This window comes from Microtus oregoni, unplaced genomic scaffold, assembly GCF_018167655.1.
Source record: "Microtus oregoni isolate MIOR12 unplaced genomic scaffold, Mior012 000008F_ref0000371, whole genome shotgun sequence".
NCBI lineage: Eukaryota > Metazoa > Chordata > Mammalia > Rodentia > Cricetidae > Microtus > Microtus oregoni.
Genome location: NW_024543067.1, coordinates 14,859,442 through 14,887,346, shown reverse-complemented (window position 1 = coordinate 14,887,346; position 27,905 = coordinate 14,859,442). Strand labels below are relative to the sequence as shown.

The 27,905-nt window shown below is 48.5% G+C and overlaps 1 protein-coding gene across 3 annotated transcripts in view; it reads right to left on the bottom strand.

Moving 5' to 3' along the window:
- Chd7 (chromodomain helicase DNA binding protein 7) overlaps positions 1 to 27,293 on the bottom strand; it is a 177,109-nt gene extending 149,816 nt beyond the window's left edge. For 2 of the 3 annotated variants that reach the window (XM_041656743.1, XM_041656744.1), the window contains exon 1: positions 26,954 to 27,292. The gene's annotated coding sequence lies outside the window, so the exon portion shown is untranslated. Of the gene's footprint in view, positions 1 to 26,953 lie in introns of all 3 variants that reach the window. The other variant, XM_041656745.1, reaches the window with a different exon arrangement.
- Between the last annotated feature and the right edge of the window lie 612 nt (positions 27,294 to 27,905).

Sequence of the window (27,905 nt, the reverse complement as noted above, 5' to 3'; positions counted from 1 at the left end):
GAAGAAGAAGAAGAAGAAGAAGAAGAAGAATCCAGGCATGGTAGTGCATGCCTTTAATCTAGGCACTCAGGAGGCAGAGACAAGCGGATCTCTGAGTATGGGGCTAGCCTGGTCTACAGACCTAGTTTCAGGACAGCCAGCAGAGTAACACAGACAAACCTCTGGGGTCGGGAGAGGAAGAGAGAGAGGAAAAAAAGGGAGAGAGAGAGAGGGAGGGAGGGAGAGAGGGAGGGAGGAAGGGAGAGAGAGAGAGAGAGAGAGAGAGAGAGAAGTGAGAGAATAGGGCTTGAGGGAGGGAAGGGTGGAATTGGCGGCAGCTGGTGGAGATCTTCCCACCTCCAACTGCAGGGGACCTTCCAGCATGCCACCATGCCCTTACGGCATACCCACAGGACTCTAATGTCAGGACTATATCTGCTGAGATGAAAAATGTATTGTTCTTCTAAAAATAATTTTTATCAGCCATATGCAAATTTCTGGTCAAGCACAAAAATGTTCCCTGGAACCATAAACTATTATACGATGTGTGTAAAAATATTAAGCATCAGAAAAATGTGCTGTATGAATTATTCCTACCTCCTCAATACTGCCAACTCGAACAAACCAGTCATAGTTCAACCTATCTGACCCCAAATTCAAACTTACTCCATTTTCAAAATATTTTGCACAGGTATAATAACGAAGTGTATTGATCAGAAAGCTTACTGTATCACCCCACAGATCAAACAAGCAAACCTAATACAGTATGATGGGGGAGGCCCCATCAGATTCTCCATGTTACCACGGCTGCCCTGCAAGGGCCCCCTATAAAGCAGTTCCATCTCATAAGGGTTTTTACAACACTCAATGTGTCTTCTAGGAGCATGGCCTTGGGGGTTCGGTCCCTTTCCCACAGACTGCAGCGCTGCCGCATGAGAAAGCACGGCAAGAACTACCGCAGTACAAACGCTGACCTGTGCACAGGGCTGGGGAGCTGTCCCTCCTGGCCGCTCAGCTTCCTGCTTCTTCAGCTACAAGAGTCACAGTTATCTTTCCACTGTCTTTCAAATCCCAGAAGGTGGGCAGTATACACTTCGCTAAAGTCCAGGAGCCCAAACATGTACCTCCTGTCACTATTATTACTCTATGAGAGTCATTGATTTTATTATAAATAAAATCAGTAACATCAAGAAGTAGTTAGGAACAACGTTGTACAGTATGTATTTATTGTGTTTATTACGTTTTCGAACTTGACAGAATTAGTAAGCTATGTTATAGATGCCAATTCCTACTTCCAGGGCTGGGAATGGGAATCAGTGGTAGATCACTGCCCAGATGCACAAGGCCTTGGTTTAACACAAGTCCCCCCACCTTGGAAGCAGAGAAGTGGATGTCATATTTAGCCTCAATTAGTAAACCTAATTTTTCAACAAGTCCAATTTTCAATAAGACCACAGAACTATCAACCACTGCTATGAAATGACAAGTGTGCATATTTACACAAGCGTGCCTCCTTGTTCCCCACTAATTCATACTCTGAAGAGGCAAGACAAAAAGTGGCCTCACTTTCTGCTTTGCAGGGAAAGAGGAACCTCTTCAATGGCTAAGTATGAACCACTCATTCTGCTGCCTCCCTGTGACCACACAGCAGCCAGACTCTTCCTGGTTAAGGCCATTCCTCGTTTCGGGTCTCCATCCGTTCTGACTTCCTGGGCTCTGACACCATCCCGTACTTGCTTTCCTTCCTACTCTGGACTTCATGGCCTACCTTTCAAAGGCACCCTTCCCACCTGCTCCCGCACACTCAAGGCCCCACCATTTGTTTGTTTTGTTGTTAGGAGACAAATCTCTCCTAGCTTAGAGAGAGGAGAGAGAGAAAGCAATCCAGCGAGTCTGCAATTGGGCACCTGGCCTACAGCCACTGCAGTTCAGGGCATAATCAGATAGCCCTGTCGACACATAAGGACTAGAATAAAATGGGTGTCAAAATCCAGCCAATAATACTCCACATGAGGTAGGCCATGTACCTGGACAGAGTCCTTCTTGCTAATTCTCGGAGACGCCACAGTGCTAGGGGTAGCCCCGCGAACATCAGTGCCTGGCTGGCCATCTGGGCAAAGCCACCAGACGGAAGTCTTCTCAAACACTCTCTTCCCTCGACAGCGCCTATAGGTTTTGTTGCTGTTGCTGTGTCTTGTGCCTGTGGAGGCGTCATGCGTCAGACACTTGGAACTGGAGTCAGAGACAGTTGTTTACTGCCATGTGGGAGCTAAGAATCCAAGGCAGGCCCTCTGTAGGAGCAGTCGGTGCTCTCAACCCTTGAGCCGTCTCTCCAGCATCCACATTTAATGCAACCAATCACTTCTTGCTACATCCATCCATGGGCCCCACACTATCAGATCACTACACCTTCTCACCTGGACTTCCCCTGTATGCACAAGGCCGTGGGTTCAATCTCAGGGACTACCCTCTCCAGGCCTCTCCAACCTATGCACATGACTCAGCCAAAATAACTGCTTCCCATGGTTCTTGAGGTTCAGATCACGGACCCCAGTGCAGCCACAGCAGCTTTGGGAAGGCACCCCAGCTCCACTCATGGTCTTCTGTCTGGTCTCTGTGTGGTCCTTCTGCCAGTCCCAAACAAATCAGAGGCCTCCACTACCCACCTCACCATCTTTACAGCACAGAGGGCTGGCGAGGCGGCTCAGTCTGTTAAGGCACTTGACTAGCAGTCTGAGTTCAGTTCCTCAGAGCCCATCTAGTGGAAGGAGATCATGGATTCCCGTGGATTGTCCTCTGACCTCCACCGGTGTGCTGTGGCCCTGGTGTACACCATACACACACACACCACACATATCACACACACATATATGTGTATGTGCATACACACAGGCACCATAAATGTAAACATCAAATGCTTCTAAAGAACAGCTGGGGCTACAGAGAGGAGCCAGTGGTTAAAGTGCACTGCTCTTCCAGTGGACCTGAGTTCAAGTCCGGTGCTCACAACCATCTATAACTCCAGCTCTGGGGGATCCACGGCCCTCTGAAGACCTCCACAGCTTACATACACACAACATGCACACAGGTACATGTATACACACAAAAAAAATAAAAAACACATATGTATACTCATAAGTAACAACACATCTTTAAAAAAATAATCGCTAGGCTCTGGTTTTACTATTTTGCCTACAAGTCTTGAGCCCTTGGTATTGTCTTGTTCACCTGTGTACCCCCGACACTCAGCATTCAGAATGGTGCCAAGCCCAGGGACATTCCTAGGCAATCTCTGGGTCCATTAATAATAGAACAGCTACCTCTGCTACCTCTGGGAGACGGTGGAGAAAAAACATAGGTGATGAAGTGAAGCAGAGCTGAGGAAAGTGTTCTGAGGGAGATGTTTCTACAAATGCGTCTAAGGGGGGGAAATCTGCCGCAAAAAGTAAACCGGCAACAGGAGCCAAAGAAAACTCCTAGAACACAAGCCCATCTACAGCGTGCGTGAGCTGGTGTGCTGGAGCTGGCCGTGCTGAAGAAAGAGGGACAGAGGGGAGAGAGCACATGAGCAGAGGGTCCTGGAAGACACAGCGAGAGCTGTGAGCAGACAGCAGAGGGCTGGGGGTCAGGAGTCACTGCCCAGACAAGAGTAGCCCAGGCTTGACAGTCCAGGAGGACGGAGAAGGAAAGTCATCAAGGTGGGGGAGGATCCACGGCAGCTGCTCCAGACAGTGAGTGGCCTGGAGGACAGCCTGTTGGTAGGACAGTCCTTCCGGGAGCCTGACGCAATCCTGCCCCAGTTACATTCTCCAGCAGGGGTCTAAAGGCAATGAGTGGCTCTGGCTACTGGAACACTGTGACTGTTCATTCACCTCAGAGGGGAGTAGATCATAGATAATTGTACACTAACAGAATTGTGGTCACATGGCTTCAAGAATGCACACTAAAAGGATTTCCAAAATTAAAACTCATAATAAGACCAAAGAAAGCCCCAGAGCGACCTTTCCGTATTTTTTCCTTTCATTTCCTGCTCGTAACCCTACCTTAACCAGTGAGAGGTTAATAAGCAGATTCTCTCACATTCTCCCCTGGGCCACTCATGTCAATGCTATGACCCATCACTGGCCAAAGGCATTTACGTGTGGGCAAGAGGAAGTGGGGCATTATTGTGCAACGCCTGTCAGTTTTACAAGGCCAAAAAAATGGAAATGGTGGTGATGACAGAGAAGCATTAGTCCACAGTCAGAGTCAAAAACAGCTAAGACGGTAAATTGTGTGTTTTCCCACCATAAAAAAACAGGCGTGAGGGAAAGAAACATGTGCTGTGAAAGGTGGTGGGTGCCATGATACATCTAACACATCTATAACCTCCCAGGATCATCCTTTCCTCCTCTCCTCCCATGCCACTTGTCCATGGGACGTGTTCTAACCCGAGACAGAAGGAAGCACTAGACTGCCCTCCCACCTGGCACCAAGGAAGTCAACCTGGATTAGTCTACTAGAACAGAAGACACACAGCCCCCACTACACAGCCAAGTCACACACGCATGCACACACATGCAAACACACTCGCACACACATACACATACACACACGCAGACATGCACACACACGCAGACATGCGCACCCACGCACACATACACACACTCGCACACACGTACACATACACACAGACATGCGCGTACACTCATACATACACACACGTACGAACACACATGCACACACACTCGTACACATGCACACACACACGCGCACACACGCACCCAGCTAACAGCCAACTGAGTGAAGCTATCGACTGCCAGCTGACCACAGACATGGGTGGAATCCAGCTGAGTTCAGTACAAACCGACAACTCACAAACTGCAAGCTAACTCGGTGGCTGCTGCTCAAAGGGCTGAGCTTAAGGACCGTTAGGAACACAGAGCCACACGTAACTGAGGTCCCTACACTAGAAGCCGGTCCTCTGTCACTCCTGTGACCCACTCACCAGCATCTGAAAAGCTTTGAGACTAAAAAGGACTGGACTAAAACTGTGGGTTTTAGTCCACAACCAAAATCGGCCTCAACCTTCTCAGAACCCAAGATAGAGGGGTCTCGGCATAAGAAGCTCAAAGGAATCGATGGAGTCCTGTTCTTCTAAGAAGCTGAAATGAACAAGGGGCAAAGACAACCTGAATTCAGTAGCTGTGCCCACTAAGTAAGTAAGAAACGATGCTTAAACTCAGTAGAAAAGTAAAACATGATATTTTCTTTCTTTTTTTTTTTTTCTTTTGGTTTTTCAAGACAGGGTTTCTCTGTAGCTTTGGTGCCTGTCCTGGAACTAGCTCTTGTAGACCAGGCTGGCCTCGAACTCACAGAGATCCGCCTGCCTCTGCCTCCCGAGTGCTGTGATTAAAGGCGTGCGCCACCACCGCCCGGCAAAACATGATATTTTCAAAGCTGGGCGGTAGAGGTGCAAACCTTTTATCCCAGCACTCGTGAGGTAGAGGCAAGTGGATCTCTGTAGGTTCAAGGTCAGCCTGATCTACAGAGATAGTTCCAGGACAGACTCCAAAGCTACAGAGAAGCCCTATCTCAAGAAGACAATAGAAAACAAAAAAATGAAGCATGATTTTTTTTTAAACATCTGTATTTTCCCACTCTTGAGCCCATATGTATGAAAGGAAAACCGGTACTAAAGAAAAGGAAAAAGGTTGAAACTGTTTCCCAAGTCCACAGAATCCAGCTATATAGAGAAGCTACAATCTAGAAAATCCCACCCCTTCCCAACTAAGAATGCAGGGAGAGCCACAGAGAAAAACAACCCGCTTAACGGTAACACTTACTTTGGGAAATAAAATGAAAAGAAACAGGGTTATGGGGATTTCGTACAGATGCAGAAAATCACCACTGCAAAAGAAGGGCACTCAGAGCCAGAATCTATTCCACCATAGTCCCCACTTCCGCAGTCTCTAACAAATAGGTCCGTGGGCATTTGATACACTCGCTTACCGCTAGTGACTGGTCCAGTGCTGCGACCCTCTCATTCGTTCACACTACAGTCATTCATTCATATATTCAAATTCATTCATTCTCATTCCCCTCCCCCTGGCCTAATTTTACCTGCGGCCTGCTGATTTATTTGAATTATTGTTAGCTACTTTAGATGACATTCTGAATTACCCCAATTTCACATTGCAAAACAATACACTGTGTTCCCCTTCCATTAGATTATTTTTAGCCTAAACATATTATGCACAAAACTTCCTGCCGTCAAGCACTAAGTTGGAATTCAGACAGACTGTTGGACATCTGTGAAGCCAGCCACCGTTTCTGAAAAGTCTGGTGCTCTAAGGCAATGTCAAGCGGCCTGAGCTGCACCACTGCGGGCCTGGCTGGCCTCTCGGCACTCCTCCAGAAAACACGGACAGGCAGGCACCAGTGCCCTCTTCGGGATGGAGCAGCTTCCCCAAGGTCACACAGGAAGTGAGAACCAGGTTCTAGCAGAGAGTCCACGACCTCAGAGAGCATCCGCCACTGAGCTCCAAGGCCTGCTGGGTAATGCCTGTCAACCAGCTTCACCATAACTATATGGCACAGTAAGATGGCCAATGCAGACCTAGACACCAACTGCAAGGGAGAGGAACTGTCCCTAAGGTTTTACTGAGCCCTGGGCAAGCCACTGTCCAAGGGCTAATTCAGTATTTCATCCCTGCTCATCTTTTGAGATGTAAAATATTTCCACAGAAACAATGAAAAGCTACCCAACAAGAGCAATCAAAGAAAAGAGCCCACTTCACTAGCCCATTCTGCGCTTAGAAAGTACATCAAGAGGGCTGAGTCCTCAACTCGGGAGCTTAGGGACAGGAGGCAAGGACAGGTCCTTGAGAGTTTTGACTTGTTTCTTACTCTAATTTCCTGTGTCCTCTCCTGGGCCACCCAACAGCACAGTGAGGTTCCAGGAGGGAAGCAGGAACGTAAAGATCCCACAGGAAGAGGACAGAGCTAGTCACAGCTGTGGTCAATCCCAGGCATAAAGAGTGACCGTTGTTGGGCAATAGTGGCGCACGCCTTTAATCCCAGCACTTGGGAGGCAGAGGCAGGTTAGTTCAAAGCCAGCTTGGTCTACAAAGTGAGTTTTAGAGCAGCCAGGACTATACAGAGAAACCTGGTCTCAAAAAAAAAAAAAAAAAAAAAGAACCAAAAAACAAAAAGAGAGTCACAGAAAAGGCCTCACTCTAGGTAACCAGAAACAATAACTGTGTTACTACTTACCTTTAATCCAAGCACTCAGGGGGCAGAGGCAGGTGGGTCTCTGACTTCAAGGTCAGCCTGATTCACAGAGTGAGTGCCAGGTCAGCCAAGGCAACATAATGAGATCCTGTCTCCCTAACCCCAACAAAAGGTATCAGTGTGTACAATTTTGAAATTACTTCAGAATTCTGAGTTCATCTGAGTGGTCACATACTCTTGAGCAGCATTAAATATTTGGTTTTTATAATGTATAAGCCTGGGATGGAGGAAGGCCTCTTACATTTTACACAGCTCTTCTGCTTAGGGCGCTTCTGCTTAGGGCTGAGAACATTCAGTACTTCACCAGACAAAGGGGAAATGAGAAGGGGTGACCAAGAACTCAGCAGGAAGGTATCCGATGGGTGGTCTCTTCCAGAACACTGGTGCCCAGCTGCTCTCTCATTGTACACTGCTCACTTCAGTGCCTCAAAGGCAGAACCTGACAGCTCTCCCAGAAAGCTCCAGGCTTCCCAAGGACGCTGAGGCCCGGCAGTCTTCCACCTCCACTGACGACCAAGGCAGCTGACAGAGCGTTGGTCCCCAGCACTGGTTTAGCATAGATATACTCTTAGTATATGCCAGGCTACTGGGGAAGGCGCTATTCACCACTTTGGTCATAGCATGCAAACTGCAGCATCAAAAGTCACTGGCCCAGTTCCCCAAACAGGAGGAATCCAACCATGCCCTGAGCCCAGGCAGCCTTCAGCTCCAGCCCCGCCACGCTTCCTCTGGCGGCTAACTAGACACTCTAAACTTTTTGAAATGATTATCCTATTACATGAACTCATCCTCTATGGCTGCTGGCGGAGGACCATCTAACATAACTACAGTAGGTCTACCCACTGATGTCTGTAGGAAATGATCCGCCTTATACTGTTTGTCTTGTCATAAGGGGGTTCGTTCATGTCGGTATGCAGATACACGCGTGTGCACATACAGAAGCTGCAAGACAGTGTTTTGCTCTGTTACCCTCTCTGTCCTCGCCTTTTCACAGGGCCTCTCTCTAACCACAAGTTAGCTAGGCTGCTTAGCCACTGGGTTCTTGGAACTGGGCTTCCCTTGTAATGCTAGGTTACGCGCATGAACAGCCATACCTGGCTTTTCACATGGGCGCCGGGGATTAAAAGCATGCCATCACTTGACCCTATACTCTTAACGCATTCCTAGTGCACAGTCCTCTCAGATTATCCGAGGTACTTTTGAACCCAGTGGCTAAGCAGCCTAGCTAACTTGTGGTTAGAGAGAGGCCCTGTGAAAAGGCGAGGACAGAGAGGGTAACAGAGCAAAACACTGTCTCGCAGCTTCTGTACGTGCAAACGCGTGTATCTGCGTAACTGTAACTAAGGGGTCCCTTCGTGCTTTGTATTCCTGAGCAGTCCATTTTAAACTTACGGACAGGAACTGTTTTCCTACATTAGGTACGATGTAGGTGCTGCCCTGTGCTGGACCCCACAGGATACCCCGTGCACGACGGCTGGCAGTATAGGTTTTACTTTACTGTTAGCTTTAATAGAGTTTGGCATCACTCTTACAAACCATCTTGAGATATTGTTTTATGGCATTCAATGTATTGGCAGCATCTGGCAGAGGGACACTGTGAAGAGATGCTCACTATGGGCCATGGTTAGGCCTAGGAGCCAAACAGGGTCATACGGAAGTAGGTTCATCTATGCTGTACTGCGTTGTGTGCCGTGTACTGTGTTCTGTGTACCATGTGCCGTGAACCATGTGTTGTGTGCAGTATACCATGAACCATGTACTATGTGCCATGTTCCATGTACGGTGTGTGCCATGTACCGTGTGTGCTGTGTACTGTGTGTGTCGTGTATCATGTGTGCCATGCACCATGTACTGTATACCGTGTACATTGTACCATGTGTAACATCTGACGGGAGCTATAGGGTAAGAAGTCATACTGGACATAATTAAAATGACAGACCTTTGGGCTTACGTTTCAATTTTAGATATATTCAAATAAGTTTTCTTTTACTCCATGAGCAAAAATGCAAAATAAAGGGAGTGCAAACTAAGATGTCATTACTTGAAAAAGTGGTTTAGTTTGTTTATAAACATAGCAGCAAGGACACATCGTGCACTTGACACCTTCTTAAACTTAGTGAAATATAGAAATGAAACAGAGCTGCTATGTTCAGATTCTGTGGCCTGGGCTTTGCGCAAGCACTGGCTCAGTTACTGCTGATTATCTTGGGGCAACACCACCTTGTCACTGCTTTCCCTCTCCTCGGTCATGTTTGCCTCGGAAGATAACAGAGACCACAGAAGAGGGAACTAATGGTGGCGTTCTCACGGCAACAGGATCCCTGAAATTGGAAGAGATGTGCGTGTGTATCTGTGTGTATGTATGTGTGTCTGTATGCGTGTCTGTGTGTATGTATGTGTCTGTGTGTGTATGCGTGTCTGTGTGTGTGTTGCCCTCAAAGCTTCCCCAGACTGTGTACTCAACCTCCAGCAGGGAAAGAGATATGTGTGTGTTTGTGTATGTGTGTGTGTGCTGCCCTCAAAGCTTCCCCAGACTGTGTACTCAACCTCCAGTAAGGAAAGAGATGTGTGCATTTGTGTGTGTGTGTGTGTGTGTGTGTGTGTGTATTTGTGTGTGTGTGTTGATCTTGAAGCTTCCCCAGACTGTGTACCCAACCTTCAGTAGGGAAAGAGGTGTGTGTGTGTGTGTGTGTGTGTGTGTGTGTTGATCTCAAAGCTTCCCCAGACTGTGTGCCCAAATTTGCTTCTCCAGTACAGAAGACGCAACTCCAAGATGAAAGAGTTCCAGGTTCCAGAATCTTCCCCTCGCAGCCTACAGTCTCCTGCCAGGACACAGTAAACCTTTTAACCCCAAGGTACTGCCGTCTCCCAGAGCTGCCCCATCTCCCAAGCTGGGCAGATACAGAGAAGCTAGTACTAATGGGCCTGAATGCCAAACGCAGAGTTAGTAATACAAATGCAAAGCTCACCCACAGAAACCCAAAAGGACAAAATGCTTGCTTTTGCTTTTGTTTTTATTTTTTGTTGTCAGAAAATACAGCTGCCAACAGAAGGAAATTTCTTTCGGTAAGAGAATGTTTCAAATCCTGCCAACTAATCTAAGGGGGAAGGAAGAACCTTAAGGCGAAGTTGAACCTTTTTCAGGACTTTAATTAGTTATAAAAAAAATATTTTTAAAACAAAAAAGATTTCCTGTTTATACCACAAAAGTGATGAAAAACTACAAATTCTTCCATACAGTGTCATTGGTTTCTCTGATTTTACAATCCTATCAGCATAACATTTCATAAATATTAAGGGTGAGAAAATAAACAGTAAAGTAGAAACTGCCCACAGCTCAGTTGGTTTATTAAGTGCTAACGGTACAAGACGCAGAGTAACGTATTTAGATGAGCTACTGTATTAATGGCCATCCGCACTTGTGAAGAAACTATGTTCTGAGCAATGTAACTTGTCCCTGCTCAGTGGAACTAGTCATCTGTCCAAGTCACAGCTTGTAGACAGCTCGGTAGGAATTCAAACCAGAGCTGGTCAACGTCAGAATCACGGCTTTTAACTAAGTGAAACCAGGGATCCTTAAAACTATCCATTTTTCAAACTGATGTGTTTCCCTCTGGCATTTCCTATGATTAAGATTTAACCACAGTTAACATAGCATTTTGTGCTCTACTCTTTGAAGCCTTCTGTTTCCCCGGAGCGTGATCTGCAGCATCTACCTGATATTCTAATATAATTCAGCATAAATTTAACCACCCCTGACTTCTCGGTGTGGCTGCTCTCTTTTCAGAGCTTACAGGCCTCGGGACTGCTGCTTGGGACACAGGTGACTGACACACTGCTGTGGCCACGCATAAATATCTTTATACACCCATGGCCTTTCGAAAGGTTTGTAGTTTTTAAATTTCTGGTAGTAATAAGGTAACGGGTCTCATCACACTTCGGGGAGAAATATTTTAAATGTTCACAGCTTGATAAGGAGGGTTATTTTCATTAATTTCATTTTGAGAATGCATGGGTCTTGCAACGTAGCCCGAGCTAGGCTCAAATGTAACAGTGACTCTCTTGCCTGGCCTCCAAGCGCTACAGTTACAGATATGTGCCACTAAGTCTAGCATAAATTACTCCTATAACCTACAAGTCTCTGTGTTTAGTGATGGACTAAGTTCTCTCCATCTACACCACTGACTATGCCCTCCCCATTTTCCTACGAGGCTGAACTCAAGAGTGCACTCAGGTACCATCCTGCTCTCAGCCAGGGCCCTGGGAGCAACAGGTTACCCTCCCACACCCATCACCTCACATCATTTCCTGCAGTTCCCTGCCCTCCCCAAAGCTCCACTGCCTCCTGGCTGTGCTATTTCAACAGCCTCTGACTTTTTGCCTCTAGTCTCTCTTCAAGTGCAATCCACCACACATTGCCAGACTAACCTTTCGTCTCCATTTCCATCATGGAGCCTCGGTGAGGACCTCACCCAGGCTGAACTTCCAACTGCACCACAGGGCAACCCTCTCCTTGCTCTCCAACCTGCTCCCCTTCTCCTGGCCAGCACTCCTGTCTCCCAAGGAGGCTCCTGGGACTGAAGCCTGGGAGGAGGAAGTGTGGTCAGCAGCGTGGGACTGTGCTGTTCCTCACCAAAGGGTCACAGCTCCAGGCAAGCCACACTCATGAGAGGGCACCGGGTCACTAAGCCCTGCCCTGGCCTCTGTGGGCTGTTCTGGATGGGCTAGCTGGCTCCTACCATGGCTTTGGCTGATGGCCAAAGTTCACGCTACTGTGACCTCTCTATTCTATCCGGAAAGACCCAGACACCCTCCTGACTCAGTCTTCACTGCTAGCACACTGACCACACCTCATTAAACTCTCCTAGCACTTCTTCAGATGCGCTACCCTCATCACCCATGTAGTCACATGGTAACTTGCGCTTCCAAGCAAGGGGAAACATTTCCAGTATCTCCAGAGATTAGCAGAGCCATAACTTGACACCAGCGGGCCTTCAACAACTGTAAAGTCAGACCAAAAGGTCAGCAAGACCAACCTACAACTCCGCATGCAACTCCGGAAGCTCATAAAATCAGCTTCCACCAGGCAAACCCATGCTTCCAAGTGACAAAGAGATCACGCTGGAAGTCCACGCTGAAGCTGCTGCCTGCTCTGTGGAGACATAAATCTGAAAACATGGTAATTCCCCATGCTCTTCACGGCCGCGTCTCTGGATTCATTCACCCCCTTAGAACTGACAGGGCCATGGACCTCTGTGCAGAGATTCACATCTGTGAAAACTGGAGAAGCCTGTCTTTCTGAAGCTCACTCCTGAAATCCTGTTGGCAAGGCAAGTTCCCTATCTCACTGTGGGCCTTAGCCAAAGGGACCATAGCCCTAACATGTCTCTATACAGTCCTGTTCCTAGAGCCAATTCACGTCAGCACTTGGCTCCTCCCCAGGTCTTCCATGGATGGTTTTCGGGTTTCCTGTCCATACCATGTTATAGCATGGCAGTGAGGTGGCGATCCACAGGTCACCAGATTGACCCACAGCATCCTGTGAGAACCAAGTGTCACCAATGTTCTAATCAGATGCCAGGAATGTGGTAATGGGGCCATGATAACTTACCTCCTCTTCCCTACCCACACTCTGAACCAGCGGGGAGGGCCACACAGGAGCCACCTCCCAATGCTACAATAAGGAACCTCCACATGAACTACCTGGTCCAACTACACTTGAAGTCTTTTCCACAGAAGATGCCCAATAAGGCTTTCCTGGAGGAGCAGAGCTGAAGTCAGACCTCTCTGTGGTTACAGGAGCACACAGGGCCTTTCTCCTCCAGAACTGCACAGCCAAGACAGCAGGCCTGGAGAACACAGGTGTGAGGGAGGGAGATGCCATCCACAGGAACAAGCAAGGAGCAAGGGAGGTTCCCCCAAATAGGTCACCTCCCTGGGCAAAGAATGGTGATGACAACATCTAAGCAGTCTGTAACTCTGCTCAAAGGCCACTGTGCCAGGACAGACACACACACTTACACAGGCACGGGCACAGACATGGACCCAGCACACAAAACACGGATGCTGCAGGTGTGGCATGTCCCAGCTACGCAGTTGCCTGTGCACGGCAGCCAGGGTAGGTGTAGGAAAGATGCAGAGCAACAGCCAAGAGTGAACTTTTGTTAGAGTTCTACAAGAGGGAAGAGGGGCCGTGCCCCGATTATACACAGACTGGAATGCTAAATTGAAGCCGTTAGGGTGGTACGGAAAACAACAGTTTTGGGGTCACATGTGAAAAAAAAAGCTGAAGCTCTGACCCTGAAGCAGACCTACAGAAGGCCAAGGCCAAAACACCTAGTACAGGAAGAAAAGGAATGCCAACGGAGGCTGCAGGTGGGAAGACTCGGGTCCCCAATGATCTCCTCATCGAAGTTCAGAACAAGAATCAAGAGATGGGTGGTCAGAAAACCTAAGCTGTTAAGGAAGCTGCTACTCTCTGAACATGAACAGCTTGCCCTGGCAGCACCATGCTACCAAGCCCTGGACTTCTCACTCCCTAGACTACCTCAAAGCAGCTCTTCTTTTAAATGCATAGAAACCATAAGCCAGGCAGTGATGGCACACACCTTTAACCCAGCACTCTGGAGGCAAAGGTAGGCAGATCTCCGTGAGTTCGAGAACAGCCTGACCTACACAGAAAAACCCTGTCTCAAAAAGAAAAAAGAAAAAAAAGAGAGAGAGAGAGAGATAAAAAGGAAAAGGAAAAAGAAAGAAATCATTCTGGCTTACAATGAATAAACTGTTCCCAACAGATGCTGTCACTTGTCAATTTCTCTCGACATATACCTACCACACGTCAGAATTACTCCTGAAACAAGTTCCTAATCAGACCATGGCAGAAAAGAGAGTAAAATGTATCAATAAATACAAAGTTACTTATCCTGGAGGGCCATTGTTTTAATAGCACTTTCTCCAGCTACTCACTTTCCCTTGTATCCTAACTAGCGTGCCAAAGAATGGCTACAAATTATCCACATTGATGTAACAAAGTAACATCCCTCCTAACAGCCCAAATACATTGTAACAATCTATATAGTCCATTTTCTGAACCCTTTCCCTTTCCAAAGTATACACACTGAAAAAAAACAGTCTTCGAGTCTTGCTTTGGGGGTTACAAATGGCAACAAGAGCTGACCCTATGAACCTGAACCAGACCAAATAAAGGCAGACCAGAAAAAGGCTGTCAGCAAACCCCAGCATACAGTAAAGAGTAGAGAAGATAGATCCGTGGGCAGAAGCAGCATGGGAGAAGACTCAGGGCCCCAAGGGAGTCCTCATCATGGCCCTGGGTAGCAGCAGTCAGGAAGATGGGTGCCACAGGACCATGTCAGAAACAGTCCAGTAGTCAGGTGGGCTCTAAGAAACACGTGAAGATTTTAATTCAACAAACCGACTTGCTGAGAGGGAGTCTACACTTTGTGAGAAATACACCAGCAACTTTTACAAGATTTGAACTCCTGCTTTCAATGCTTGAAGCAGCATCTTCTCAGGACCTTCTCCCTTCCTGACTAGGAAGTGAAACAAATCCACAACCAGATACAACAGTGGGCTGGAGTGGACAGTACTCTCCTGGTCTGCCTGATACAGGTCGGACTGGTTTAAGTACTGTGTTGTGATCCATTAACAGGAGCCCAATGACAGGAGCTCATCTCTGAGTTCTAAACCACTGAGAATTGCAGAAAGACAATCGTCAGCCATTCTCCAAGGTGTAAACAAGCCTGAATTTCTGTGACTCCTCCACAAAGTGACCATCCCTCCTTCGCCATCAAAAACCATGGACATGCAAAAGCTAGGGCAAAGACTTTGCAGCTGAATGAAGCAGCAGAGCCTGCTGCTAAGACTGCCAGCACAGCTGAGCCCCTAATGTGTGCTCAAGAAAGTCCAGAAATTACCTGTTGCGTTCAGTTTTGCCCTTACGAATGCACTGACAATACAAAGTTTTCCTTTTCTGCTGGGCACTCACAGCTAAACGGAATGAATCATAGCATCCCAGTCGCTCTCAGCGCTCCTCACAAACTCGGTATGTGCTTCATGCAGAAGCTTGTTTTTATTTTTCTACACATTTGCTTTTAATTTCTGTACATGCATGCTTCCCCTACATATGTATAAACCACCTCCATGCTTGGTACCCACAAAGTCAGAAGAGGACAGTGGGTCCCCTAGAACTGGAGTTATGGACAATTGACAGCTGCCATTTGGGTGCTGGGAACTGAACCGTGGTCCTCTGTGAGAGCAGCTAGTGCTCTTAACTGCTTGCTGAGCCATCTCTCCAGCCCCTACTTAAGCCTGCTTGGTTTTTTTTCTTGTTGTTGTTGTTTTTGCTTTTGGTTTTTGGTTTTGTGGTTTTGCTTTGGTTTTTGCTTTTTGTTTGTTTGTTTGGTTGGTTGGTTGGTTGGTCGGTTGGTCGGTTGGTTTTTCAAGACAGGGTTTCTCTGTGTAACAGCCTTAGCTATCCTGGAACTCGCATAGTAGACCAGGCTGACCTCAAACTCACAGAGATCCACATGCCTCTGCCTCCTGAGTGCTGGGTACCATACCCAGCTCCTGTTTATTTTTTTTTTTAATAAGTGGAAAAGTGGTAAGGATAAGTAGTAATTCAGATACATGAAACTCTGAAGATCAACACTCCTGAAACAAAGATTAAAAATTTAAGGATACCAAAAACATATTACGTTTTAACTAGAAACCCAATGTATTCAAGCTTATAACAGCATATTGAATCCTGAAGGTCAGTACTATAAATGTACAAAAGCCAGAAATAGACCCTGTGAGTTTTTTAACTTTTTACGTCTGTGTGTGTGTGTGTGTGTGTGTGTGTGTGTGTGTATACACCATGGCACTCCTGTGGGGATCACAGGACAACTTACAGAAGTCCAGTTTTTTGTTTCTTTCTTTCTTTCTTTCTTTCTTTCTTTCTTTCTTTCCATGTGGTTCACAGGAACTGAACTCAGGTCGTTAGGTTGGGCAGCGAGTGGCTTTACACTCTGAGCCATCCCACCAGCCCTGGAATACAGCATTTCTATTTGGAAAAGTAGTACCACTACTCTAGAGTTATCACTCCTTTTAAAAGGCTATGGGCAAGGAACACACCCAATGGCATGCAGGTCTAGATGACATGTGACAACTTTATATACACCTATGCAGGTTCTAAGTGTCACTAAAGGGATAAATTCTGAGAGCTGCTTCCTTCTATGAAGGCATGCTGTGAGCAGCCTAGGGTATACTTACACAAAGATGCTAGGATATCCACTGGGTAATGTGATGCACTATGCATGCAATCCTTCAAAGACCAAGTGTTGTTATATGGCAGGTTTTGACTCTGTGTACGGTTGTGGAGATGGTCTGTTGTCTTGTGTGTTAGCAGAAGCAGTCCACAAGTATTTCAGATGCTCACACTCACAACAGTGTTCATACCAAGGATCAGAATGATAGAGTATCACAACAGCAAGCCTTGTAGCATCCTGGGCAACTCCGCCATGGGCAGTGAGAAAAAGATGCCCAGCGAACAGTATCCTGGATAAACACTGGGGAGAAACTTCAAGAAAACCAGTTCTGCAATGAGATAAATAATTCAACGCTGGCTGTGCCTTGTAAACGGTGAGGGAAGGACTAGCACAAAGTCCACTTTGTGATGAGCCTGTGTCTTTCAGGTTGAGGAGAGGGGGCCTCACAGACTAAAATCCATTAATAGCCAACCTGCAGCCCCTCAGTTTCTCTCCAGGAAATGATTCTAAAAAGCTCATGTGTACAAGATCTCAGTCTGTTCTTCATATCTGCCTAAGGTTTGGGCCACAGGCTGACAAGTGTATCTGCCCTGGCTTCAGTCAGCTATACCCATTCCATACTGCAAACTTGGAAAATTATATTTAAAAATCTCCAAAGCTACATTCTATCCCCCTATAAAATGACAATTACTATTCCTACCTCCACATTCTCCCTAAGCCTACCTCAGGATCCAGTGAGAACTGTTTGTATAGACAGCTTGGTAAAATGCTAACACACCAAGTCCATGCTCTGTGAATGCCAGCTATTTGGATCAGTCCCTTGGACCAGTCTTCTTTTGAGAACTTTCATCTTTCTGTCCCAGACTAGGAAGCACAATTCCCCGAGAGCTTCACTAAGTCTTCTCTTTCCTGAAAATGGGGCTTCCTTGTGTTCTAGCTGCTGTTCACATGTCAAACTCCAGTCCCGAACTTATTCTGTTTAACCCCTTCCTTACCCAACAATCACAAGTCTGGAGATGAGAAGACACTTGTTCTGAGTCTGGGGAACCTGGAGCTCCCGGAGACTTGGATCTGACAGAATTTATACTTCAAAACTCACTGAACCTGCCCAGGCCACTGGCCAGAAAAGATACTGTCACCCAGTATTTGAAGAACAGCAGTTCTAGGAGAAAGGACAAATGGTTATTTTCTAGAAAGACACCCATAACCCAATGCACTGTGAAGCTGGGGAGACCAACTACTCCCTCGACACTGACACTTTCATGACCAGAGACTTGGCGGCCCCTTTTGTGTAACCAACAGCATCAGCATCACCGGGGTTACTGCCGTGTGGTCATCCTGCTGGATGGAGGTGCATGCAAGTGTGAACTTTAAAATGAGCAATCTGGCGAAAGTGAAAACTGTGTGGCCCTTCACCACTGCGGGCCACTCGCTCGTCTACTCATCAGTTAAGACTGTCGTCTGAGGAACCTTTTTAATTAAAAACAAAATCAAGGACTGGAAAGATTGCTAGGAAAGTACAGGCATTAGCTGCCGGATCTGATGCCCTGTTTGGATCCCAGGGTTCACATGGTGGAAAGAGAGAACCAACCTCCACAAGTTGTTCTCAGACCTCCATAAGCACACTGTGGCATGGGCACACACACACACACGTGCACACACACACACACACACACACACACTAATTAAATAAGTCTAACATTTTTTTAAATTTGATGGGTACAGCGACTAAAGGTCAGCTGATGAAAACAGCAACCGCTCACCCACTAGGCCATATTGCTTTACCCCGCGCTTCTGGCACAGTGCGTGCCCACTTGGCCTCACCATATCCTTGGGTGGGTGGTTGGATCAGAATCCCCATTTGTAGGATTCCTATCTGGCCTTTCTGCCGTAGGAGTTCAAGTTTCCAGCCAGCACAGAGTATGAATGTAGGGTCTCCACAAATGTTTTCATCTCCGCAGAAGAGGAAGTGTCTTGAAGGTCAAAGGGGCACTCTGAACATTGTGTGCCAAAGCATCACAAAATGCCACAGACACAGCAAGCGCAAATGGGCGGTGTGGACAGGCACAGCGCAGGCTGGCAAGGCTCCGCCAAAAGACATGCTGTATGGTTGCAGGGTATCACTCATACTTTTAAAGCCCCTCTTCTTATCTCATGCAAGAGAAGGTGGTCGGGGTGCAACAGTAGCTCAGATGCTATGCAAGCAGATGCTAGAACCGAGCAGATTAGAACTCACGCTCCTCTGCCACAGACTGCAGTGGGAAAGCCTCAGTCTCCTCAGCTGAAAAATGCAGTAAATTCCACCTAATACCTGGAGTTGCTCTTGATGAGTAATCAAGAGACCCATTGAAACACTCAGTACAGGCTATACGGTGTAACTCGGTGGCACAGCCTGTGTTTACTATGTAAAGTCCTGGACTCAACGCCTGACTCCCACAGTTGTTCTCTGATCTCCACACGCATGCTGCTGGCATAGTAACATGTGTGCACAACACACATGCTCACACGCACATGAATGCACATACATACATACACAATTATGAATTATTGTTAGTTAGTTAGTTATATTTTGAGATATCTTGTTCTTTGCTTTTCTTCAGTGCCCAACAACAATTTAATCAAGACTTTAAAACTTTCAGGTGGATATTTTTCTGACATGATAAACATATCTAAAACTAATTACAGCAAAAAATCCAAACACAAACAAGGTTAAGTACATAAGAATATATAAGCTACCAAAATGGAGGCTTTTGAGTTTCCTCTTAAGATTAATGGTTAACAGTTCACGGGCTCCACCCATACATAAAGTAATTGCCAGGCCCACACACTATAAAATACACTTGATATTAAGGCATTTCTTGTTGTAGAGTTATGCTGAAACTGACTGTATTACTCACCTAGAACACTAGCAGGCACTGCCTCGGAAGCTAATGTATGATCATTATTCTTGAAGGGACATCTCAGTGTTTACCTGCTCATGTTAAACATACTTAACGGTTTAAGTAATATGTGCACCTGTAATTGTTTCAAATATCAACAAAACAGATTTCTACAATGTCCAGTTTCTCAGAAAATTAAACAGGAGACATTACTGCACTCCTTCGAAGGTTAGGTAGTCCCCCAACCTGCTACAGAACTAAAAAAGAAAAAAAAAAAAACCAATTAGCAAGGTATCTAGAGCCTTCATCAGACACACTGCCAACCTAAGCAACTGCTTTAAGATGATGTTCTCAAGAAGAAACTACACACCAACGCTAGCACACATCTGATTCTCGGCTGTTGTCCACACAAAGGCTGGGGTAGATGTGCACGTCACCTGTGGTCTCTCTCGGTAGCAGTGACTCTATGCCTGAGCCTGTGTTGATAAAAGAAATACATGGTGTAAAACTCAAACCCACCACATGACCGCTGCTCCCAAGTCACTGCTGAAGCCGAGAGAAGAGACAGCCCCAAGCTCTCACTTGGTTCATCAGCCCCTGAAGCCCACACTGCAGGAGGCAGCCGACACCTTCCCATTACCTTACAGCTCAGAGAGAAATGACCTCGAAAACACATGCTGGCTAAACCAAACAAAAGAAGGTATCTTAAAGGACCTTTCGAAACCTGAAACTAGGAAGCTGAAGAAGTACCAGAAATATGCTGCCACCAAAGAGCTGGCACAGGGCCTCTGAAATGGTAATTGGAGCACCCAGGTATTACACTAAGAGACCCTAAAACAAAGATACTAAGTTCCAGGGAAGACATCTCCATTTGCAAACAAAAAATAAGTAAAATAATATCTATAACCAAACAAAAACAATTAGAAACAGAAAGTTTGTTTCGATGTTAATATTCAGGATTTTCGTAACTTGTTAGCCCATATATTGCTAAAATCCACCATTCAGAAGCTTTTCTGCATTTGTCAATCGACATCTCTCCTCTGTTACTAGCAACCATGTTGTATATAATCCACTTTCTACAACTGAACTGCCTCTGAACATAATTTACACATTAAACTGGTTTATACATACTCCACTAACTCTAGGTAAGTATTCAGGCCAAGGCTATTATTTTTCCCCGATTATTTAAATAATGTATTCATTTCTACAACACCCACGTAGGACCGCAACTGCCTCAATATGATTAACTCCCTCCAAGTGGGACGCACAGCCCTGGAAGCACATGGCACCCACAAGCTATCTTCTGGAGGCCCGGGGACCTTGCCTGAATACCTAACAAGCAACTGAAAGGAGGTTCCAGAAGAGAAGACACAGAAGGGCGAACGTGGCCAAGTCTGGTTACCACAGGATTCGTGCTCAGCCTCTGATGACCCAACTCCTACAGAGTGTCCATGTTAGACTAGTAAAGGCTACAATCAGACCGGCTTCAATGTTTACCACCTTCTTCCTGTTACCCTGAGCCTTTCCCCAGTGGGCTTACCATACACTAACAGGTAGTAGATTCTGCCTGAAAAGTCTGGAATACCACTAACAATGAAAAGACGGTTACAACAGTTACCCAATCCACAGTCAGGATCAGTAATCTCCATCACATGCTCAAAGAATTCATGGACTTCTTCCTCACACACCACCCTCGTCAGGTGCCTGCTGCCTCCACGAGCAGCACCACCAGTCAGCCAAGAGGGCGATGTGCTAGAAACTGACATCCCCCAGAGACCTCTCTTCCAGGACACATCCATCTATCTTCAAGCCGGATTCACTGAAATTCCTACAAATTTCTCACATCATGTCCACTGCTCTCCCTCCCCAAGGACGCCAGTCGAGGCCACACTGGCATCAATCCCAACAAAAGCAGACCGAACACTGCCTACATTCTTCCACCTTCCTTCCACCCACTCATCCTCTCATTTCATTCTGAAGACAATCCTGCGCTGTCAATCAGCCTGAACCCTCACTACTACTGCTGTATTCCAAAACCCCAAATTCCACAACGTGTCAACGCTGCCTAAGCTGGATGCCACCTGCCTCGAGGGTCTCATCTCAAAACTCCATGATGGCTTACAGCTGCCACCTCCCCCAGGTCAGAGGGCACTGCTGCCTCTTACGTTCTCAAGTGTTCCTTGGCACCAAAATACAGATGACAACGCTAAAGCCATTTCTCAGTGGTTGAGTCCACAGAGTGGAAGAACTCCCAGTGTCTGCAGCACCTGGCCTCACAGCAGCTTGGCTCTCTGAAGCTCCACCAAGTGTCACGTGTCACCACTGTGTCCCCAGACTACACTACTATACCTTTCAGGTGGTAGGTACCCCCCAAAAAAAACAGCTGAATCGAAAACAGAACAGAAAAAACTATCAAGAGTCCGGAAAGCCAAGCCTATAGCCTACACAGGCAACATGGGGCTCAAGTGACCACTGAGAAAGTATCTACCTGATTCAGCATCAACAGCCACTAACACACCAGAGAGCCAGTCAACCTTTACCCACCAAAGCATGTTTCTCCATTTCAAAGCAAAAACAAAACAGACACTTCCACCTAAAAGAAAAAAAAAATTCACGTTTACAAGGCCTGACAAGTAAAATGTAGTCATCTAGTCGGGACGATGAGCCCATGACCCTACACTGAAAACAGTCATCAAATGTTGGAATAATCATCTCTGCTTTTTTCAGAATAGATAATCAGGGGTTGGGGGGATTTTAACACAGTGGAGCAAACAGTGGTCGTTTAGGAGCCTGGCTCTCATGGGCTCCAGAACTCTGAAGACAGAAGGCACTCCCTAGTCACACCATGAAGAACCCAACCCTCCTAGAGCTATCTCGGTTGTCCAGGAGACAAGCCCACGCCTCTCCCTCACAGGGCACAGTAGGAGGCACAGGAGTCAGGAGTGCCTGGGGGAGCACTAACTGACCAGTAACTCAGTGGCCAGCTAGTGGCAGCCCATTTAATTAATCTCTTGGCTCTACTTTTTTAATCTATGGAGTCAAAAAGTTCAGCAGGCTCTCTAAGATCCTCACATTCTAAATATCTGAAGGCGCGGGTGACTGTAAAATTCAACTCTATATGACAGAATCTTTATGATGGGTGCTTTCTATTATAGCACAGTTGATCTCACGTAAAATGTTAATATATTGATAAAAGACACAGACAATGAGTGTTTTAATTACCGTTCCTGCTCTTGACGCCCACCATTCTACTCTGACCTTCATCCATATCTGCAACACGAGTGATACTCAAGTTGAAGTAAGCCATAAGACCTTTGCGTTTTATAGAAAAATATGTTTACTCCCATTTTTTTTTATTTTAAATACCACCAGTCATCTTCAATTGCCAAAGATTTTTAGAAGACTAAATAAACAGTTTTCTTAAGAGGACTGGGGCTGGAGAGATGGCTCAGCAGTTAAGAGCACTGGCTGTTCTTCCAGAGGACCTGGGTTCAATTCCCAGCACCCATATGGCAGCTCACAACTGTCTCTAACTCTAGTTCCAGGGCATCCAACACCCTCATACAGACACACAAGCAGGCAAAACACCTAAATAAATAAGTAAATAAATGTTTTACAAGAGAACTATTTTATTTCACAAACTAACGACTAGAGAAACCAGTGGAGAAACAAGAATGCTAAGTTCTAATTTTTAAATGGCATAAAAGAAGAACTCTACTGAATGACACACAAATGTGTCTACGTACGAATAAAGAGCCACAGAGGACCAACGTCTTCCTTCAGCCAAGCACGACCTCTCAAAGGTCCTTCTCAAGGCTGTCAAGCACACCTAGCTGTGCCTGTGGGAGTGCATGTCTTCTGCATAGAAATCGCCCCAATTTGGGGAGTCATCACTTTCTTCAGAAAAACTTTCAAGAGCCCTGCTTTCTAGGTGCACAAGCTGCTCGGTCCTGAGCATGCTCACTGTTGTGATGCCTGACTTACAGGTGTTGTTTATTAGATGACCACGGCGCCTGCCATGAAACCAAAGGTCCTATCTGGATACAGAAGAAAGAGAACTACCACCGCCATGGTTCACCCTGGAGTAAAGACAGGCAAAAAGAAGCATCTATGCTACTAGAGAACAAACTCCCAGAAAGAAAGTCCTGCCTCTTACACAGAGTTCCACGGTGGAAGGCTTGCGCAGCCAGGATGAAAATGAACTTAAACGGGAGGTAACTAAACGGCAAGCAAACTTGATCATGCACGGCAGCATATAAAATACAATTCCAGGTTTGAAAGAACTGTCCCAAACCTGCCTCCCACGCTGCACTATGGGGCATCCAGCAAATGCACAGGCCGGTGTAGCCCTGTTCGCTGCTGAGAGGCAGGCCTGACTTTGCATCAGCATGCAGAAGAGGTTGTAATATGTCCTTGATGTTTAAAGTCAAACAGGAACCTAAAGTGCCCAACTCTCAGTAAAACCAAGGCTAACAGAGAACACTCCCGTCGGAGGAAGTATTGGAAATATTCCGTCAGTCAAACAAATAAAAAACTAGAGCCAGCCTAGATGAATCCACCCATGCAGTATTTTAACACCGAGTCTCTGGCAGCATTAACACTGGCATCTGTATTCCCAACCTGCAGTGCTAGGTAACTAGTTTATTTTTTTCCTCGAAAGAGAAAAATAAAAGTTGAGAATTACTATCATCTACATATTATGTCTCTGTTCTGTCCTCTGTGTCAAAGACATGGGAAAGGGAATCAATTTTAAAACTGATGTCAAAATAATTCCACTGATTAAGCCAGTTTAACCAGAGCTTAGAATTTATATAAGTTTTTAAATAACTTATTTTTTTATCTAGAAAGTCTTTGAATTTTGAAAGCATAAACATGGGATAAAAATTTATAAACTTCAAATATACTAATCTGTCCAGTTTTCTTTGGGAGGGAAACAGTATGCCAGAAGAATATAAATAATCCAAATACACACTCCCAGGAAAGAATCTCAAATCATGAGTGTCACACTGAGGAAATTCACCTGTTACAAGCCTGTCAAAAATTCATAATGTCCCTTAATCTGCAGATTACCAGAAAAAGGGAAGGGGAATGTCATATTCACCCAGTGGACAAAACAGAAAAAAAAAAACAATTTTAAATAGCTCCTAAAATTCGTTGATCAAGTCCTTTTCCATTTCCAATATTTCCTTTTACTCTGTTGCTTTTTTACTTGCAGTTTTTCAGGGAAAATAAACTTTTCATAAGCAAACTGGAAGACTTAAAATGTCTCCTACTTATCACCTCGAAAGGCAATCCTTGGAGTCCGCTGTGCCCCAAGCCTCTAGCTTTCCGCCTCTTTATTATCGTTGTCAATGAATGGGCCCCAGTCAAATGAAAGCTGCCATTTTAGGGGGAAGACTGGAGGGCTTTCTGTTGTGCAACAGCGAGACAAAAACACTGCGCGACAGATGTACTCTGGGGGCTGGGGAGGATGCAACTTCATAAAACCGCTGCTCAAGTTATTTCTCGGCCATTACTGTAATGGAAACGTAATTATAAGCGGAATAAATCAGGTACCAAGCTGCTGGGTCATCGCCACTAAAATTTTTTGTCATCGTTAGAACAGATCTGTGAGGAAATAAAGAGATGTATTTTTCTCCCGTTGATTATCACACATATGAAGAGTATTCTCCCTCTTACTGAAAGAGAATTGGGGGAAAGTAACAGTGGACCCCTTAGGAAGGTGTCACCCACTGCAAAGACGGCTTCTTTTAAAATTAAAAAATAAAAATAAAAACCAGGGCTCTCATTAAATTATTTTAAAATAATTATTTAATATATTCCAGAGATCCAGTTCAGAGGATAGACACAGTTTAAGTAAGTTATTTAAATCAATTGTTAGATAATATACAACGGGAAACTAAAAAGTATACTTAGCAAGTGGAGAGCTGGATAGTGTATCTAATTCTAGCAATTCAAAGGAAACTCTCCATGTGGGTTGCTACTTTTCTTTTGTCCATTGTCTGTTCAGAAGAGGGAAGGGGAAAAAAAAACTAGTTTAAAACCGAGGCGTGAACAGTCTCTAAAAGTGACCTCCTGGGAGAACCGTACTGCCCGGCCGCAGCACTCCCCGCGCCGCCCGCTCCACGGGGGCGCTCACAAAGCGGGCTGCCGGGCCGGAGTTTGGGGTGCGCTCCCACGGCGCGGGGCTCCTCGAGGCAGAGCCATCCGGAGAAAGGCGGCTCGGGAATGATGGCTGCTCGGGGCCGGCGGCTCCTTTCCCGGAGTCTCCTGACCAGTCCCCTGCCCCCGCCAGCCGGTCGCCCCCTCCCCGTGCCGCTCGCCCCGCGCCGCCTCGCCCACCCCGCACCGCGCCCCGTCGCGCCCCGCCCGCGCTCCGCGCCCCCACCGGGCCCCGTCCCCGGTGTGAAGCAAACAAACAACGCGTCCCCCGCCGCCCTCCTTCCTCTCCCGCTGACCGCTCGGCCTCCAGCCACCTCGGTCGCTCGCGCTCCGAGCCGGCTCTCCGCGGGGGCACCGCGCAACCCCGCCGCTCCCGGGCCACCTGGCGACCCCCGCCCCCGCCCGGACCCCGACAGGCTGGGGGGGGGAGGGGAGCGGGGACGCGAGTTGGGATCGCGGATTAAAGTCGCTATTATGCCGCCGCCTGCGGCCGGGCCAGCTCGGCAAGGTGGGGTCCCCCGGTCGCTCGCCCGCGCTCGCCCCAGCCCGGCTCCCTTTCTTCTCGTCCTCCCGCACTTGGGAGCCACCGGGGTGCTCCAGGAGCCCCTGGCTGCGGGCTCGGAACTCCGCGGCCGCCGCCGCCGCCGCCGCCGGCTGGGCTTGGGACGCCCCCCGCGCCGCGTGTTCGCGCCGCCCCCCGCCCCCGCCCCACGCGGCGCCCCGCGCACTTTCCCTGCCGCCGACCCACCTCGCCCGTGGCTGTCCCCTCAAGGGCTGGCGCCGCCGCGCCCGCAGGGACGCACTTTGTTCGCGCCGGTGCGGCCGCCGCTCCCGGCGAGCGCGGCGTGGTCGGGCCGGAGCGGGGGGCGGGGGCGAGGCGGGGGGCGCCGCCGTCCCCGAGCCCCGCGCTCAGCGCCCCGCGCCCGCGCGCCCGCGGCCGCTCGCGCCGGAGTTGGAGCCCAACTTTTTCCTCCTTCCCTTTTCTCTCGAACGCAGCCGGCAACTCGTGCTCGGTGCCGGCGGGAGGAAACGCGCTCGCGCTCCCCAGCGCGCAGACACGCTCCCTCCTGTCCCCGTCCCCCCCGACGCCGGCAGCACAACAAAAAGCCATTTACATGCGAGGAAGTGACCCTCGGCCGCCCCGCGCGCCCCCGCCGCCGCCGGCCCCGCGGACGCAGGCAAAAGTTGGGGCACCGGGCGGCGCTCGGGCCGCGGGTTCGGGCCCCGCGGGTGACCCGGCGGGTGGCGCTGCGCTCCTGCCGACCGCGGCCCCCGCGCGCCTCTCCCCGCGCCCCGCACACGCCCAACTCCCCGCTCGCAACTCCGCGCGGCCCCGGCCCGGCGCGGTTTCCTGCCGCCGCCCCTCCCGGGGGCGCCGGGGAAGTCAGCACTCACCGGCTCGCTCGTTCGCTCGGGGTGCTCCGCCGCCGCGCGCCGTGGGGAACAAAACGCAGAGCGACTCCGGAGTTGGCTCGGCGGCCGCGGCCGGGGGCTGATCCACGGGCGCGGAGTTGGCCGCGCGCGGACGGGGCTCTGGCGAGTTGCGGGGTCTCCGGGTCCCCGGGCCGCCTCTTCCGCGGCGCTCCTTTGTGTAATTCCACTCGATTCAAGTTTAATCCGATAGTTCCCGAGCACGAGCGCGTCCGCACTACCGCGGCTCAACCCCCGCGCCGCCGCCGCCACCGCTGCCGCCGCCGCCGCCGCCGCCGCCGCCGCGGCCCCAGCACGCCAGCGCCTGCGCGCGCCCTGCACGCCGCGCGCACGAGCCTCCGGGGCCGCGCGCGCCCGCGGCCGGCTCCCTCCGCGCCGCGCCCGCGCCCGCGCGCCACCACCTGACGTCAGGCGCGCCTGGCATAATTTATGCAAGAATTCGGCCGGGGTGGCGGAGGCCGCGGAGAGGCCGAGAGAAGGGGGCGGCGCGGCGCGGGCGGCCGCCCCTTCCCGTCCTGCCGGGCGCCGGCGCTTCGGGCGGGTGGCGGTCCCGGTGCGCGGCTGCCACAGCCTCTCGGGCCGGCTGCCGCAAGCGTCCGGGCGCGGGTGCAGACGGTGCCACGTTTCTGCGCAGCACCTTTCCGGAGCCGCGGTGCGCCACCCTGGGGCAGGAAGCCGTGGCCCGGAGCCCGTAGTGACCCCCAGCCACCGCGAGGGGTGTCCAGCGTCGCTCGGATCGCGGAGGATGGAGGTGTTTGTGTGCTTCTTCTGTAATTATCCTTCAACTTGAGATGATTTTCCCACACGAAATACCTAGGATGGACGCCTTGCCTTTCAAATAGATCCATTCTTGCTTCGCCACTTTGCTTTTGCCGACGTCCTCGGTGATGGGATAGCCGGCTCCGCCACTAAATCA